Consider the following 15028-nt stretch of genomic DNA (forward strand, 5'->3'; position numbering starts at 1 on the left):
TTAAATGTCTACTTCCCTCCTCTGTTAATTAGCTTCTATTTTAATTTCTTTTGATGTCAGCCACCGTCTCTCTCTTGCACGCACACACTTTCTCTTTTTCTGTTGTCGCCAGTTCTTTGCCATCTCTCCACAATGTTCCTTGCCTCTAAGTGTGCTGCCTCACTTTATTCATATGGTGGTTCTGCTTGTGTACTTTGGAATCACACTTTCTCAAATCCTTTATGTATATCTTCTCATCATTTGTTCTTACTCTTCTCTTTTGTAAAGCTTTTGTATCTATTTCCTAGAGAATTTTCTCTTCTCTCTCTTGTGATGACTATTACATGCTATTCGCTGAAGTTTGGCATGTTTTAGTATTGTTGTATGACTCACACTCAGAGTGCTGCTTTAAATTAGAAATTGTAGCATTTGTTGTGTATTCTCAAACAAACAAATGTTTATATGGCCATAAAATATCTGTCTTTTGGCAGAATTAACGCAGCAAGTAGTATTTTCAAAGACATGGTGGACGAACAGCCACAACCAACTAGCTTTGCACAGAGATTGTACAGTTAGACCAGTTACTTATATAAAAGTAGCACCACAGATAATCAGTTACAGTCCAGAACACAACGGTGTGCTGAAAAAAACTGAGAGCAAAGTTGATTCACATGCTTTAGCTTTCATACAGCTTAGAAATTACATCCTGCCCTAAGGAACCATCTCTCTTAAATGTGTCACTGTGGCAACTGTAACAAAGGTCATTTGAAATATGGATACAGTTGGGTAAGCCTGGTAGAGTAATAGAAATAACTTTTTTTCTTTGAGCAGTATCTCTGTAGGAGGAAGGACTGAAAACTGGTCTCCATACTCTCATCTAGTTGGCAGTTCATTCCTTTCTTCCTTTCACTTTCAACATCTAAGATACTGTTGGTTCTCTAGTGATTTAAATACTGCTCTTTATGCTCATCTTGCAGAGAGCTGAGCCTCATTGAAAGATATTTTCTGTCCTATTTTTCAGGTTTTGCCTTAATCTTATTTTCCTATGTTCCTTCTTCTCTTAGCCCACAAAATAACTTTCCATACAATAAGCAACAAAGCACCAGTAAGGGTCCAGGAGCAAGGTATATCTCATTTTGTACATGTCTTCATATCAGAATGGTTTGAGTTGGAAGGGACCTTCAAGATCATCTAGTTTCAACCCCCTTGCCATGGACAGGGACACCTCCTACTAGACCAGGTTGCTTAAGGCACCATCCAGCCTCGCTTTGAATACTTCCTGAGATGGAGTCTCCATAGCTCCTCCAGGCAACCTGTTCCAGTGTCTCACTATCCTCATGGTGAAAATTTTCTTCCCCGTGTTTAATCTAAATCTAGCTTCTTCTAGTCTGAAGCCATTATTACTTGTCCTGTTGCTACGTGCCTTTGTAAAATGTTCCTCTCTAGCTATCCTGTAGGCCCTCTTCAAATATTGGCAAGCTCCTATAGAGTTTCCCTGGAGCCTTCTCTTCTCCAGGCTGAACAGCCCCAATTCTCTCAGCCTGTTGTTGCAGTTTGAGCTGGGTGCCCCCCTGGTGTGTTCACTTCCTGTGTCCAGAAGTCCAGCCCAGAGGGATGGACACAGGAAATTGTGTATTTCCTACCATAATTCTTTGCACCATTACAAGATGCAGTGCGGAGTCTAGCACGTTCTCTTTTCTTTCTCCTCCGCCAGCCGGTAACTGGGGGAGATGTCTGCTGGCTTTGGGCCTGGCTAGGCCCAAGGCCACGGGGGGATGGGCAGTCTCAGGCCTGGCCAGCTGAGACTAGCCTAGTAAAGGGAGGGGGAAGAAGGAGCCCTGGGGGTCTCGAGTGTACCCTCAGGTGGGAATGGGATGGGATGCCTCTGGGTTTGCTTTGGGATCTCTCTGTCACTGCGCTTTGGGTTTTCTGTAACATTCACTGCTTTCCATTTAAACTTTCATCACTTTTGCAATCCATTTGTCTTGAATGTTTTATTCCTGCCCGTGGTGGGGAGAGAGGGGGCTGCCTCAACCCAGCACACCTGTCTTCACAAGAGGTGCTCCAGCTTCATGGCTCTCTCCTGGAGCTGTTCAAAGAGTTCCCTGTCTTCCTTGTGTTGATGGCTCCAGAGCTGGACACAATACTCCAGATGAGGTCTCACAAGAGTGGAGTAGAGGGGGAGAATCACCTTCCTCAACCTGCTGGCCATGCTTCTTTCAGTTTGATCCAGGATTCAGTTAGCTTTCTTGGCTGCAAGTACATGTTGCTAACTCATGTTGAATTTCTCCTGAACCAGCAATCTTAAAAGGCAGCTGATGAGGAAAAAAATCCATACACCAGTATTCAAACTTATGTTGACGTTATTGCCCCATGTGTCACACATTGCCTCTGTCACTTGGAGAAGTGGGAAAATGCACTATACTAGCTCTGAGCACTGCATATTGTCATAGAAATATTCAGTATAACTGACATCCTGTCAGAGCACAGTCAGTTAGTTTTAACTGTCTCATTTCCTCAGTCTGCTTCTCAATAGAATCATAGAGTAGTCTGGGATGGAAGGCAGCTCCAAAGGTCATCTAGTCTAACCTCCCCACAGTCAGCAGGGACATCCTCAACTACCCCAGGGTTCATTTTTATGTCCTCTTGGGGTTATTCTCTCTTTTTTTTTTTTTTTTCTTTTTTTTTTTTTCCCTTCCCTTCCCGTCCCCAAATCTTTCCACCTCCTTTGCCAAACAGACTTTCAAGGAAACCAGAAGTTCCAATGTCTGAATTTTATTTTCAGGTGTGTGTCTTCTGCTCGAGCTCATGCTAAAATGCAGACTGCAGATATAGCTGAACATATCATCTTTTCAGAATTATGGGAAAAAATTCTATTTGTGCTTTCTCCCTAGTTAAATCATTAAATAATCCCTCAGTAGCCTTTTTAAAAGTCCTTGTATATTTCTTGGCTTTTTTTCTTTTTATTTGCCTCTCTAAGCACTCTGGCAACTGATGTGTCTTTACAATAGATCAAGCTGTCCTTCATCTCCACTGCCCAATAGGTGGTCTTCTTGTTACTATTCTTATTATTTAGTCATTCTCTTTTTTAATAGTCATTCACTTCATACTCTTTATTCTGTGTACATTCATCATTTTTTAAACAGAGTGTGTCCCAGCTAGAAAAGGCTCTCTCTTTTCCAGAAATAGCTTTTCTTTTTGTTACTGCACTGCCTGATTCTGACTCAGTATTTTGGCTGTCTTCTATTCAGACCAGTGAGACTGGTTGTTAAAATAATGGCATTTACATGGATACAAAATTTTACCAAAACTCATTTGTTTTGCAAATCAGTAGGAGAACTCCCAGGTGGAGTACTTGTCTTCTGAGAGGGGGAAAAAAACAACCATCTCTCTAGTGATGTTGAGATGAACCTTTAGGATATGATATTTACAACCAGGTAAATGACCAATTCAGATTTTGATCAAGTACAGTGTTTCAACTGGTATTTCCAGCATGTTATAGCTTCTGTATAAGGAAGTCACTATGTTTCAAACAGCTTCTGAAACTTCAGTAGAGATGGTTGGGATCAAACAATATGCTTTATTTTTTTTATACTAGAAAGAGTGATAAGCATTTCTATACATCCTTTCAGCAAGATTATGTTTAAATAGAATCAATGCTCTGATGATTTTTGCCAAAGAACACATTTTGCACTGTAGGATTTTTTTAATATAATTTTTGGCAAACTTTTCATTCTAAATGATCCTCCAGACATCAGGAGTGGGTAACATCGCTTACTGTGCTCTCTGTGGGTTTCATGGCCATTAATGTGTTTTTGGCAGGAAAAATTGTAGGTATTGTTTGGAATGGGGATGACTGAGTGGAGGCTTTATGAGCCTAAAAGCATTATGCTTGTGCTGCCAGCACTGTGCAGTGAGATTTGTGCCTTATTTTGTATTCTGTACCATGTATGCTGTGCAGGTTTTACTTTAATTAATCTGGGCAGGCACCATGTATCTGACAGCAGACTGCATTTAACAATGATGTAATCTGACTGCTAGGTCTAGCGAGACATTCCTGCTGAATAAAAAGTGTATGAAGGAGGGGAGTTTGAACTTGTATGGGAAATCCAAGCCTGCTATCTTCTGTCTTCAGTGACTGATGCGTATAAGCAAGACTTGACTGGAGCTCAAGGTGGCTGTAGGGTCAAAACAAATATCTCCACAGCCAAAAAGCCAGAAACGCAGCCCCATGCTGCAGATCCTGTTTGTGCTTCTTGTTGGAATTTCTATCTGAGATCTTTTCTCCTCTGGAAAAATGTTTTTGTAGGTACAACAGCACAGATGTTGTGTCCTCTGTTTCCATATAAGGATACTGACTTTGAACCTGCTCGAAGGCTCCATTCACTTAACTTAGCCATGAAGAGCATCTTTAGAAAGAGGTTACTAGATAGCATGGTAGCTGTATCACTTTCCTCTGTGCAGTAGTTATGGGATCTGGTTTTTCTTGTCCTTAAACCAGTGGGTCATCTGGTGGTGCTGCATTCTCCTGTTCTCTTGTGACCTGTGCTTTTCAATTTCCTTGTCTATTACCTGGAAATATTTTGTCTTTGCTCACTGCAAACATAAATTTATAAGGTATTGCTTTCTAGTGACTTTAATTTCTCTGATCTGTGGAACTGACAGAATATTTCTAATTTTTCACATTTTTTCTGGACCTGAGTTAATTTTTTTAATAGAGTTGGGTTATTTGATCTTCACTTTGCCTTCAAAGCTTACATCTGTTGAGTTTACTCTTGAAAAAAAAAAAAAGGATCTATAGAAGATGAATATTTATTTTCAGTCTTTTCTTGAATTTTGCTCCTTCCATCATTTTGCTGTTCCTTTTTGCTCTGTCTACTCTCTCTGACTTAATTATGTTGCTCTAAAGGAGAGTTCAAAGGCAGTTGAAGAATTTTAAACATCATATGTACAAACCTTTGTATTTGGTGTAGATAGTTTTGATGAAGATCTTTTAAAAAATCTAAAAAAGTCATTCTCTAAATTTTGCCAGCTTCCCAATACTGTAAAAGGATGATTTGAAAATGTCCAACTTAATTATAATCCATTTCCTATAGCTTAGTGAACAAACTGTAGCTCCTGTGTGAAATGACAGAGGAGTGATTTATGTTTTTCTCAAAACCTGTTCTTTTATAATCAAGAAGCTACAAGAAATGTGTTTAAGGTGTCACAATATCCTCTGAAGATCATTGAGTCCAATGCATTTGCCAAGGCAGGTCACACAGGAACATGTCCATGTGGGTTCTGAATGTCAGAAAACTGCATTTTTAAAGCTTGTCTGTCATAACATTTGACCAGTTAATGCATAAGTATCTAACTCCACCACTTCTCCCCTTTTAGCTTCATTGCCCACTTAAAGTTTAAGATTTAAATGTGTATAGAAGCAGTGACATAACCTCCTTCAGCAAGATCTGTATTTCAAGAGACATTCTTAAAACCATCTTGAACTTGTCTAAAACCAACTTTGACCTACCTACCTCAGTCTGCTTAACAGTAATTCCCTCACACTTGATTTATAGCTAAAACATCAGTTTCTATTTATATTTTTAAGCATTTAAACTGGGTTACATCTGCTGAGCTCTCTTATTTTAGGATAGTGATCTTGGAAGTTATTGGGTGTTAAATCATCTTTCCAGAAAAATCATCAAAACCCACTTCTTAGTGGTCAAGAAGTTTCTGTACCTGGTGTATTCAACGTACAACTTAACCAGACAATAAAGATTGTCTGTAATTCAAAATGTGGATATTCTAAAATTTTCTCTGTGTGTCCCTTTGAAACCTCTCTCTTGCTTCTAAATGAACATCTGTTAGAATGAGACTTCATTATTTTTATGAAATTACTACTTCCAGATGAAGTTGTCGGTGTAGTGTGTGTTTCTTCGGTTTTCAGCATTATATATGACTGCTATACCTCTTGTTTTTCTTAAGAGCCATCAGGTGTCCTTGCATCTTCCCTGATCTAGACCATATTCATGTGGAGAAGAGGTCTATTTCATTCTGTGAGACAGCAAGTTTTTATTAATACTTAAAATAAGCATTTCTTAGTGCCGTGGAGATACATCACTGCTGTTTGTGAGCAGTGTATTGGAAGCATTTTAATCTTCTAGGCCAAAGGACTGAGAGAGCATCTGCTATGTACAAAGCTGAAACTGGATCATTGATTAAGTTCTTGCCACTATTGTTATCAACCAGACCTATTGCTTAATCTGAATTATTCTGACTGAAGAGTTCGTCAGGCTGACATTTTCATTTCTTGCCACTTGTCTGGACTCTTGTTTATCTTGTTTCTAGGATGGGAGGAGATATGACATACAGAAGCGGGAAATTGCATACTAGTGATTGTGTTTGTCATAATCTTGCTTTCTGCCATCCTATCTTCCTTCCTCTTTCCCATTCTTGTGTTATGCTAACTATCTCTGTAAGACTATATTTCCTAATTCTACATTATTTTTTCATTTTTTAAAAAATTAAATACAAGGGGGAGAAAGGGTGGAAGCTTACTGTATGTAATACCCCTGTGATTGACAGTCTTTTTGCCTCCTGCTTCCTAGTAGGTAGATAACGCTTGCTGTATGGGATCTTGTTTTGTAGGGTGAAAGAAGAGGGAGGACTACAACAAACACATATAGTGGTATGTAATTTTTCCCTTTTTCCTTTGTCTCCCCCTGCTTACCAGTCTTAACACAGAATGTGCTCAGTCATTATGATGATGCCTTGTACTGCTGTTTGCTGTTTTTTATAAAAACACATCTCCCTACTTTTTGTTAGTTAATTGCCTGAAGCATTTTAAGCAAGAATACAAATGAAGGACTATGTACCACATACAGGTAGTGGGCTAGATTGTTCTCACTCTTGGCCACAATGTGACTGAACTTACACCATGCAGGGTCTGCATCCCATTGCAACATCTGAAGTCCTCTAGCCATCCATTAGCTCTTAAAATATTTAAAAGGGTACTTTATGTGGGCTTTGGCAGAAAACAGTTGTGATGGGGAAAGGCTAATCTTATTTAAAATAAAGTTGACTACATGCATATAGTGTGCTATCTTTTTGAATAGCTAATACTGTAGATTAGATCAGAGAACTGTCTGATTTTCTGGGTCCAGTTTCATGAGAATATTGTAAACTTAAATTCTGGTTGGAGAATCTTAATTTAGATGACACAGGGTTAGAGAGATCTTTCTTATAAAATCAAGAGGAAGACTGCTGATAGAGAAGTTGTGTCATTTGTAAGGGTAGGACAGCACTTTATAAAGTAATGTGTTGTGCAGTGCTTGATTATTGCACTCAAAAGCACAGAAGTTATTCAAAAGTTTTTGTCATTTGGGTTTTTTTGTTTTGTTGTTTTTTCCAAGATTCACAGTTCTGCCCTCTTACTAAAATGGTACAAATTGACAATGTTTAGCAGGCAGATACATAAAGCACCATAGATGCAGAACAAAGATTATGGAATAAAATGCTTTATTGAATTCAATTATCAAGAGGAATAGATAAAATCAAATAAGGTATCTAAAACTTCTTTCAAGAAAGATACTTCTTTCAAGTGTTGTTATGGGTTATTGGTCCAGTATTAGCTGAGAAGGAACATGTTGGCCCAGTGAAACATTCCTAGTTTCCATGACACCCCTAAGATCTGCATAGCACAACTACAGTAGAAAAACAAAGTCATACTTTGAAGTTCTAAATAATTAAGAAACAAAAGCTGCATCTGTATTTTACAGTGTAGGAAAGCTTTTCCATTTCAGCTGAAAATGGGCAAAACCCAGTAAATCCTCAATAAATTAGTGAAACTGTGTTCTTCTTGGTAAGAACACATTAGGGATCAGATCCAGCCCTTAAAAACAAAAGGGTCCAGGAGGGCTGGACCTGCTTCAAGAAAGAAATCTTGAAGGCTCAGGAACAGGCTGTGCCGATGCACCGGAAGATGAGCTGCTGGGGTAGAAGGCCAGGCTGGTTGGGCAATGAGCTTCCGACTGAATTAAGGGGAAAAAAAGAGAGTGTACCATCGTTGGAAAAAAGGGGAGGTTACCTGTGAAATGTTTAAGGATGTTGCTAGGTCATGTAGGAAAAAAATTAGAGAGCCAAAAGCCCATTTAGAGCTTAGACTGGCCACTGCTGTGAAGGACAATAAAAATCCTTTTACAAATATATTAATGGCAAGAGGAGGGGCAAGGACAACCTCCACTCCTTAGTGGAAGTGGAGGGGAACATAGTAACAAAAGATGAGGAAAAGGCAGAGGTACTTAACACCTTCTTTGTCTCAGTTTTTAATAGCAAGATAAGTTGCCTTCCAGACAACTGGCCTCCTGAGCTGGCAGATGGAGGTAGGGAGCAGTATAGTTCCCCTATAATCCAGGAGGAAGCAGTTAGAGACCTCCTTAGCCTCTTGGATCCCCACAAGTCCATAGGACTGGATGGGATCCATCCTAGGGTGCTGAGAGAGCTGGCAGATGAGCTGGCCAAGCTGCTGTACATCATTTTTCAACAGTCCTGGCTCACTGGAGTGGTCCCAGATGACTGGAAGCTGGCCAACATGATGCCCATCCACAAGAAGGGCCAGCTGGACGAGCCAGGGAATTCCAGCCCTGTCAGCCTGACCTCAGTGCCAGGCAAGATTATGGAACAGGTCATCTTGAGTGCAATCACACAGCACTCACAGGATAGCCAAGGGATCAGGCCCAGCCATAATGGATTTAGGAAGGGCAGGTCCTACCTGACCAACCTGATCTCCTTCTAAGATCAGGTTGGATGCCTGGTGGACGTGGGGAAGGCTGTGGATGTAGTCTACCTGGACCTCAGCAAGGCCTTTGACACCGTCCCCCACAGCAAACTCCTGGCCAAGCTGTCAGCTTATGGCTTGGACATCAGCACTCTGTGCTGGGTTAGGAACTGGCTGGAGGGCCGACGCCAGAGAGTGGTGGTGAATGGTGCCACATCCAGCTGGCAGCCAGTCACTAGTGATGTTCCCCAGGGATCAGTGCTGGGCCCCATCCTGTTCAATATCTTTATCGATGATCTGGATGAAGGGATTGAGTCCATCATTAGTAAATTTGCAGATGACAGTTGTTGATCTGTTAGAGGGTGGGAGAGCTCTTCAGAGGGACCTTGACAGACTGGACAGGTGGGCAGAGTCCAAACATGATGTCATTTAACAAGTGCCGGGTGCTGCACTTTGGTCACAACAACCCCATGCAGTGCTACAGGCTGGGGTTGGAGTGGCTGGAGAGGGACCTGGGGGTAACTGATTGACAGCCAGCTGAACCTGAGCCAGCAGTGTGCTCAGGTGGCCAAGAAGGCCAATGGTATCCTGGTCTGCATCAGGAACAGTGTGGCCAGCAGGCGCAGGGAAGTCATTCTTCCCCTGTACTCAGCACTGGTTAGGCCATACCTTGCATCCTGTGTCCAGTTCTGGGCCACTCAGTTTAGGAAGGATGTTGTGTTGGTGGAACATGTCCAGAGAAGGTTAACAAAGCTGGTGAGGGGCTTGGAGCACAAGCCCTATGAGGAGAGACTGAGGGATCTGGGGTTGTTTAGCCTGGAGAAGAGGAGGTTCAGGGGAGGCCTTATTGCTCTCTACAACTACCTGAAGAGAGGTTGTGCCCAGGTCGGGGTTGGTGTCTTCTCCCAGGCAACCAGCACCAGAACAAGAGGACACAGTCTCAAGCTGCACCAGGGGAGGTTTAGGCTGGATGTTAGGAAGAAGCTCTTCACAAAAAGAGTGATTGCCATTGGAATGTGCTGCCCAGGGAGGTGGTGGAGTCACCATCACAGGAGGTGTTTAAGAGGAGACTGGATGAGACACTTGGTGCCATGGTTTAGTTGATTATGTGGTGTTGGGTGATAGGTTGGACTTGATGATCTTGAAGGTCTTTTCCAACCTGGTCTATTTTATTCTATTCTATCCCATACACTAACTGGTCTGCTCAGATTTTGTCAAGAAAGTAAATGGAAAAGGTAGAACCAAGTTTGTCTCTTTAATACTCAGTAAAATATAGTGGTTTGCATTTTTTTCCTGTGAACAGAAGAACCTGTTATAGCAGATATTTATGGATAATTCTTGATAAGGATAATTCTTTTATTTCTACTGGGAAACTAGAAACAAAGGGATTTTGGATGATCTGTCTGTGCTTGGTCCATTTGAAAGGAAGCTCAGTCTTTCAGTGGAAAGATTCTTCCCAGACTAGGGTAAAATATAAATTCACATTGTCAACATGGAGCAAAGCTACTCCATCATGTTGGAAAATGAGTCTCCAAAGTGTCTTTTGTTTAAATAATGACTCCATATGTAGAAAAATATGAAGTAAGATGATAGAGAACTAATTAAGATGTAGAAGGTTTGTACTGTTGGCATTTAGAAAAAAGTTAATTGCTTTTATTCTGCGGTTCATAACATCATCATTAATTTTCATGATAACTTTATTGCATAGACATGACACATTGAATAGAGTTGTCTGACAGAAAGTGCATGGGCTACTAAATAGTCAAGAAAAATGGCACTTTAAAAGTTTCAGAAGGATGTATTATCACTGTGGGTTAAGTTTTACTTTAGAGAAATGCAAAGGGTTTTGCTTTATTCCTTTTTTTTTAATGTGATCAGGATTTCTCTGCATAGCTATCAGAAAACCTCTGGGTATGATAGCCACCTGCTCCCCATGCAGCCTAGAAGGTTGTCAAATTTCAAGACTTGTTCTTGGCCTATATTGGGGAGACCCCCCCACTTCCAGGTTATAGTGGTACATATTATCTTTATCTTGGTACTGTGGATGAAAGATATTTTAATAGGAATGAGCGTGGATAGTGACTGTTTTACCAGTTGAAGTGGAGAGTAATAGTAGAACCTGGAGACTCTGTGAGCGTCTTTGTATCTATATAGCACCTAAATATCCCGTTGAGCAGCAAAGACCCCAGTATCTGTTTTGAGCGAATTGTGAATGTAAAATGTGTGTTCCAGTATGCCAGCCTTGTTTTTCCTCCTGAGTTTGCAACACTGCACCTAATGTGATGGAATAGATACAGCAAGTTTGCTAAGAACACAAAAAGACTTTTCAAGCATGGCTTTCCTATGGATGTGTGTGGGTATTTTCTGACATTTACTAGTTTATTTTAATTTTTCTGTTATAAATAATGAGGGGCCACACTGAAGTATACTGCAAGGTAAATTTTGAGAATGGATGTTCAAAGTATGAAGTTGAATATATCTTTAAAACTAGCATTATGATTTTTCAGTCATATTAAAATTTTACAATGTAAATTAAAAAGATAGCGTGGCTTGAATTGCTTCATATGTGAAAACTGCTATTCAGGTGTAACAAATCGGGTTAACAGTAGCTCTATGTACATGACTGTTTATTTTGCTGCTGGGTTATACTTTTGAATCACTTTCCTTTTAACCCATAGCTTAGAATTTTCTTATTTTATGTCAAATATGATATGTTTATTTGATTATTGCCTTTAAAATAATTTCCGGTGTCTGTCTTCTGGTTTTGATCTTTTAGCCTATAATTATTGCAACAAGTTTATAAATATCCATGTCCTCTTTTTTTTTTTTTTTTTTTTTTCTCCCTGTGTTGAGCTCTTTGCAACTCTTACTAGCAGTGGTAGGAGAAGTGATTTCTCTTGTTAAACACTGAGATGGGATTCTGGAAGTATTGTGAAAAGAAAATTGTTAGTCATAGACTTGTTGTCCAAACAAAATAGACATCAGCTAAACAGAAGCTGTGGCTTTCTTACATCTACTTCCCAGGGAAAGTGAACTACCAAAGCATTCCCTTTCATGAGGCTAAGGTTAGGATAACCTGTAGTACAAATGAAATCCAAACCATTCTATGATGCCTTCATTCTATGAAATGAATCCCCGTCTAACGCCACTTAAACAAGATCACACCTTCGTGCCATTGCCTCTTTTTAAAAGTGCTGCTCGCTTTTGTGAAGCTGTATCAAACTCCACAACATTGCTGGAGTCAAATGACAATCAAGATCACAATTCAACACATCTTGCTTTAGCCCTGCTAAGATATGGGCAATAAGTGAGGGCTTGGTGTTCACACTCAGTAAAGAGGCGGGCCCCATCAGAAGCTAATGCTTCCCAATCATCATGTGTAAAGTTATGTATCTGTCTTAACACCACACTCATGGTGCATCTCCGTTCAAGAAAATTGTAGCTTAGCATTCTGTTGTTTTTATTCACCTGGCTTTTGGATATTTTTTTTCTCCACTGTAAATATGTGTACTACATTTTCTCTATAAAGAAGACTGGAAAAAGCAACTTTTCTCTTTTCAACAGGTGACTTATTTTTCCAGGTAAAAGAACCCTACAATGTGTAACAATCTAAAACACAAAATTGAATGAATTACATCAATAAATTCAGATTTCTTTACCCTATGAAGAAGAAAACAGAAACATTAGGCATTATCAGGTTATTTAAGAAACTCCATACTATGGCTGTATTCTCTGATAGGGAAATTTGTAGTGATCTTTTTCAGAGAAGTTGTTTTGTGTATGCTACTCTCCTTTTACAAAAAGTAAAACTAGACACTTAGAGAACTTTGTTCTCAGCCCTTTCATAAAGGATTTATCTAATACTTAATAAATTTCTGTCCTGTATCTTTCAATAAGCATAAGAAAAAATAAAGAATAGTCCCAAAGCTTGCAGTGATATTAAAAAAACAACCCAGAGTTTGTGAAATGGTTGTTTAGGAGGTGTATTGACATCAGTGTTGAATCATCAAAGACAACCATTTAAGGTAACCTAAAGAGTTCTCACCAAGAATTCTGACTGACTTTATATTGTGCAGAACAGGGCTCATTATTTTTGTCTTCAGTTATTTCTTGACCATTCATGTTAAATATGCTCAGTTTAAAACGCTTCCAAACCCTACAGAATTGTCCTAGAAGTTGAAAGTCATTACAGCCTCTCAATTCTCCCATTGTGACGATCAATACATTTCTTCCATCAATGTATTTTGTCAGGCTACATGCTGGTCTCCATTGTTTCCAAATGCCAGCCTCAGCTGCTACTGTCAATTCCCCCATTTATTTATTTTTTTTCTGAAAACATTTACAGAGAAAAAAAACCAACAAACACACACACACCAAAAAAAACCAACAAAAACAAACACCACAGAACCCACACGAAATCACTCTGAGGTGGAGCATATGAATACACATAAAAAGCAACTGTTTATATATAAAGAAGCCTGTCATATTTTCACTGCACAGAGCACATCAGCATTCTCACTTCATGCTCTGATCCGGTGGAAGGAGAAATCGACAGTGGCACATTCTTGGATGAGTGAGTGCCTTCATCTTTATGCCTGGTCTACACTCTTCATACACACCAAAGATAAATAATTATGCATAAAATACGTCCTAAGCTTTATCATCAGGTATTCCTCCCAAACCCAGAAGGATTATTTGGCTGATTTTATGAAACTTTGAAGAACACACATATAAACCATGTATCAATCAACTGACTTTTAATAACATGATATGCAAAACAGAGCAAGGCCAAATGATTTTAATTTACTCAAATATTTAGTAGCACTCATATTATTTCTAAACTGAAAAATATTGCTGATTTTATACTTGTGATAAAATTGTACTGTTTTCTGCTTTGGAATAGAATTCAGAATAGTTACAAAAATATCAAAATGTAGACTGGAGAGAGGCCCATGCTTGAAAGGACTCTTCCTTCTTTCTCTCTCCAATCTGGCTCCTTGTCAGTACACATTTGTTACTTCGCTGGTCTTTTAAGTTCTTATGTTATTTATTTGACCTAATATTTGTGATTACATTATTTCCATTTGATCACTGAGTATTGAATGCTGTATTTGTTAAGTGCATTATACTTAAAGAATTTACCATGGAAACAAAGTTTTCCTAGTCCTCATGTGGTACCTTGGAACTTGTTTTATTAATAATGGAATTCTTTTTGCCATCTGTCTAATGCCACTGATTTTCTGTGAAACAACAGAGGTGAGATGGAGTACATGGTTTTTAAAATCACCCCTTAAAAAGTTTGAAAGAGAAACCATATATAACAAAGACAAGAAGGCAACTGATTAAGTTATAAATCTAATAATTTTTCACACTGTTTCTTCTCTCCTTCATTAATATACCAAAATCATGATACTGAATTTCTGATTGAGACTCTACAAGCCATCAGAAGCTGGGGCAGTCAGCCCTCTAAAAATAAATGGCCTGAATTTTATACTTTGGAGGAATTTTCACTCAAGCAAGAAAATTGTCAGTGCCAGATGGTGATGGAGACATTACTACAGAGAAGGGATGTTAACAAAGATGCACTCAGCAAGGCAAATTGTTACCATGGTTACAGGATGCTAAGCATTTTCAAATAAATAAATGAAATTAGACTGTATTATTTACCTCATTAGCGAAAAAAACAACCCAACAACCCACAACTTTTTGAAATGGGTGTGTTTTTTCTACATTCTGCTTAAAACTTTGTTACAACACTCTTGATGACTATGTTCATTTCTTTCTACCTAAATACCCTTGTTAGCAGTATATACTTTTATTCTAGAACAAATCCTGATGCTCCCTTTCCGTTCTCTGTTCTTCCAGCATATCTGTACAATTGAACAAAGTATCGTGGCTCATAAGGATTTGTAAACACCCTTTAGGCTTTGATAGCATCATATGATGAACAGCAAAATTAGTGTTGGTGATTTAAAAGCTTCTGAGTGTCCTTAGCTAACAAATGGCTTCTATTGTGCTAGTTGCAACCACACAATGTGGCAATGTGGCTATATTAAAGGGTCCCAAATTGATGTAAGTCACCATAAACTGGGGGAGGGGGGAACAGAGTTTGCAGTACACAGGAATGTTAAAGCAAATGTGCTTTAATTAAAGAAGCAGTAGGAATGTGTTTGTTAGCCACAAGGCCAAAACCAACACCTTTACTGTTTGAAGGGTGTGCTGTGGAGATTGTGAGGTTTCGTAATGTCTTGTAAAAGTTGTTTGAGCCATGCTTAAAATTGTAGAATAAAC

General features: G+C 39.2%; 1 protein-coding gene across 3 annotated transcripts in view; it reads left to right on the plus strand.

Moving 5' to 3' along the window:
• Positions 1-15028, plus strand: part of FGF14 (fibroblast growth factor 14) — a 436610-nt gene that overhangs the window by 240664 nt on the left and 180918 nt on the right. Inside the window, exon 2 of one of the 3 annotated variants that reach the window (XM_054162958.1) lies at positions 6610-6649. The exons of the other annotated variants lie outside the window; for them this stretch is intronic. The gene's annotated coding sequence lies outside the window, so the exon portion shown is untranslated. The remainder of the gene's footprint in view (positions 1-6609; positions 6650-15028) is intronic. 3 annotated transcript variants of the gene reach the window in all.

Source organism: Dryobates pubescens, chromosome 7 (assembly GCF_014839835.1).
Source record: "Dryobates pubescens isolate bDryPub1 chromosome 7, bDryPub1.pri, whole genome shotgun sequence".
Classification (NCBI taxonomy): domain Eukaryota; kingdom Metazoa; phylum Chordata; class Aves; order Piciformes; family Picidae; genus Dryobates; species Dryobates pubescens.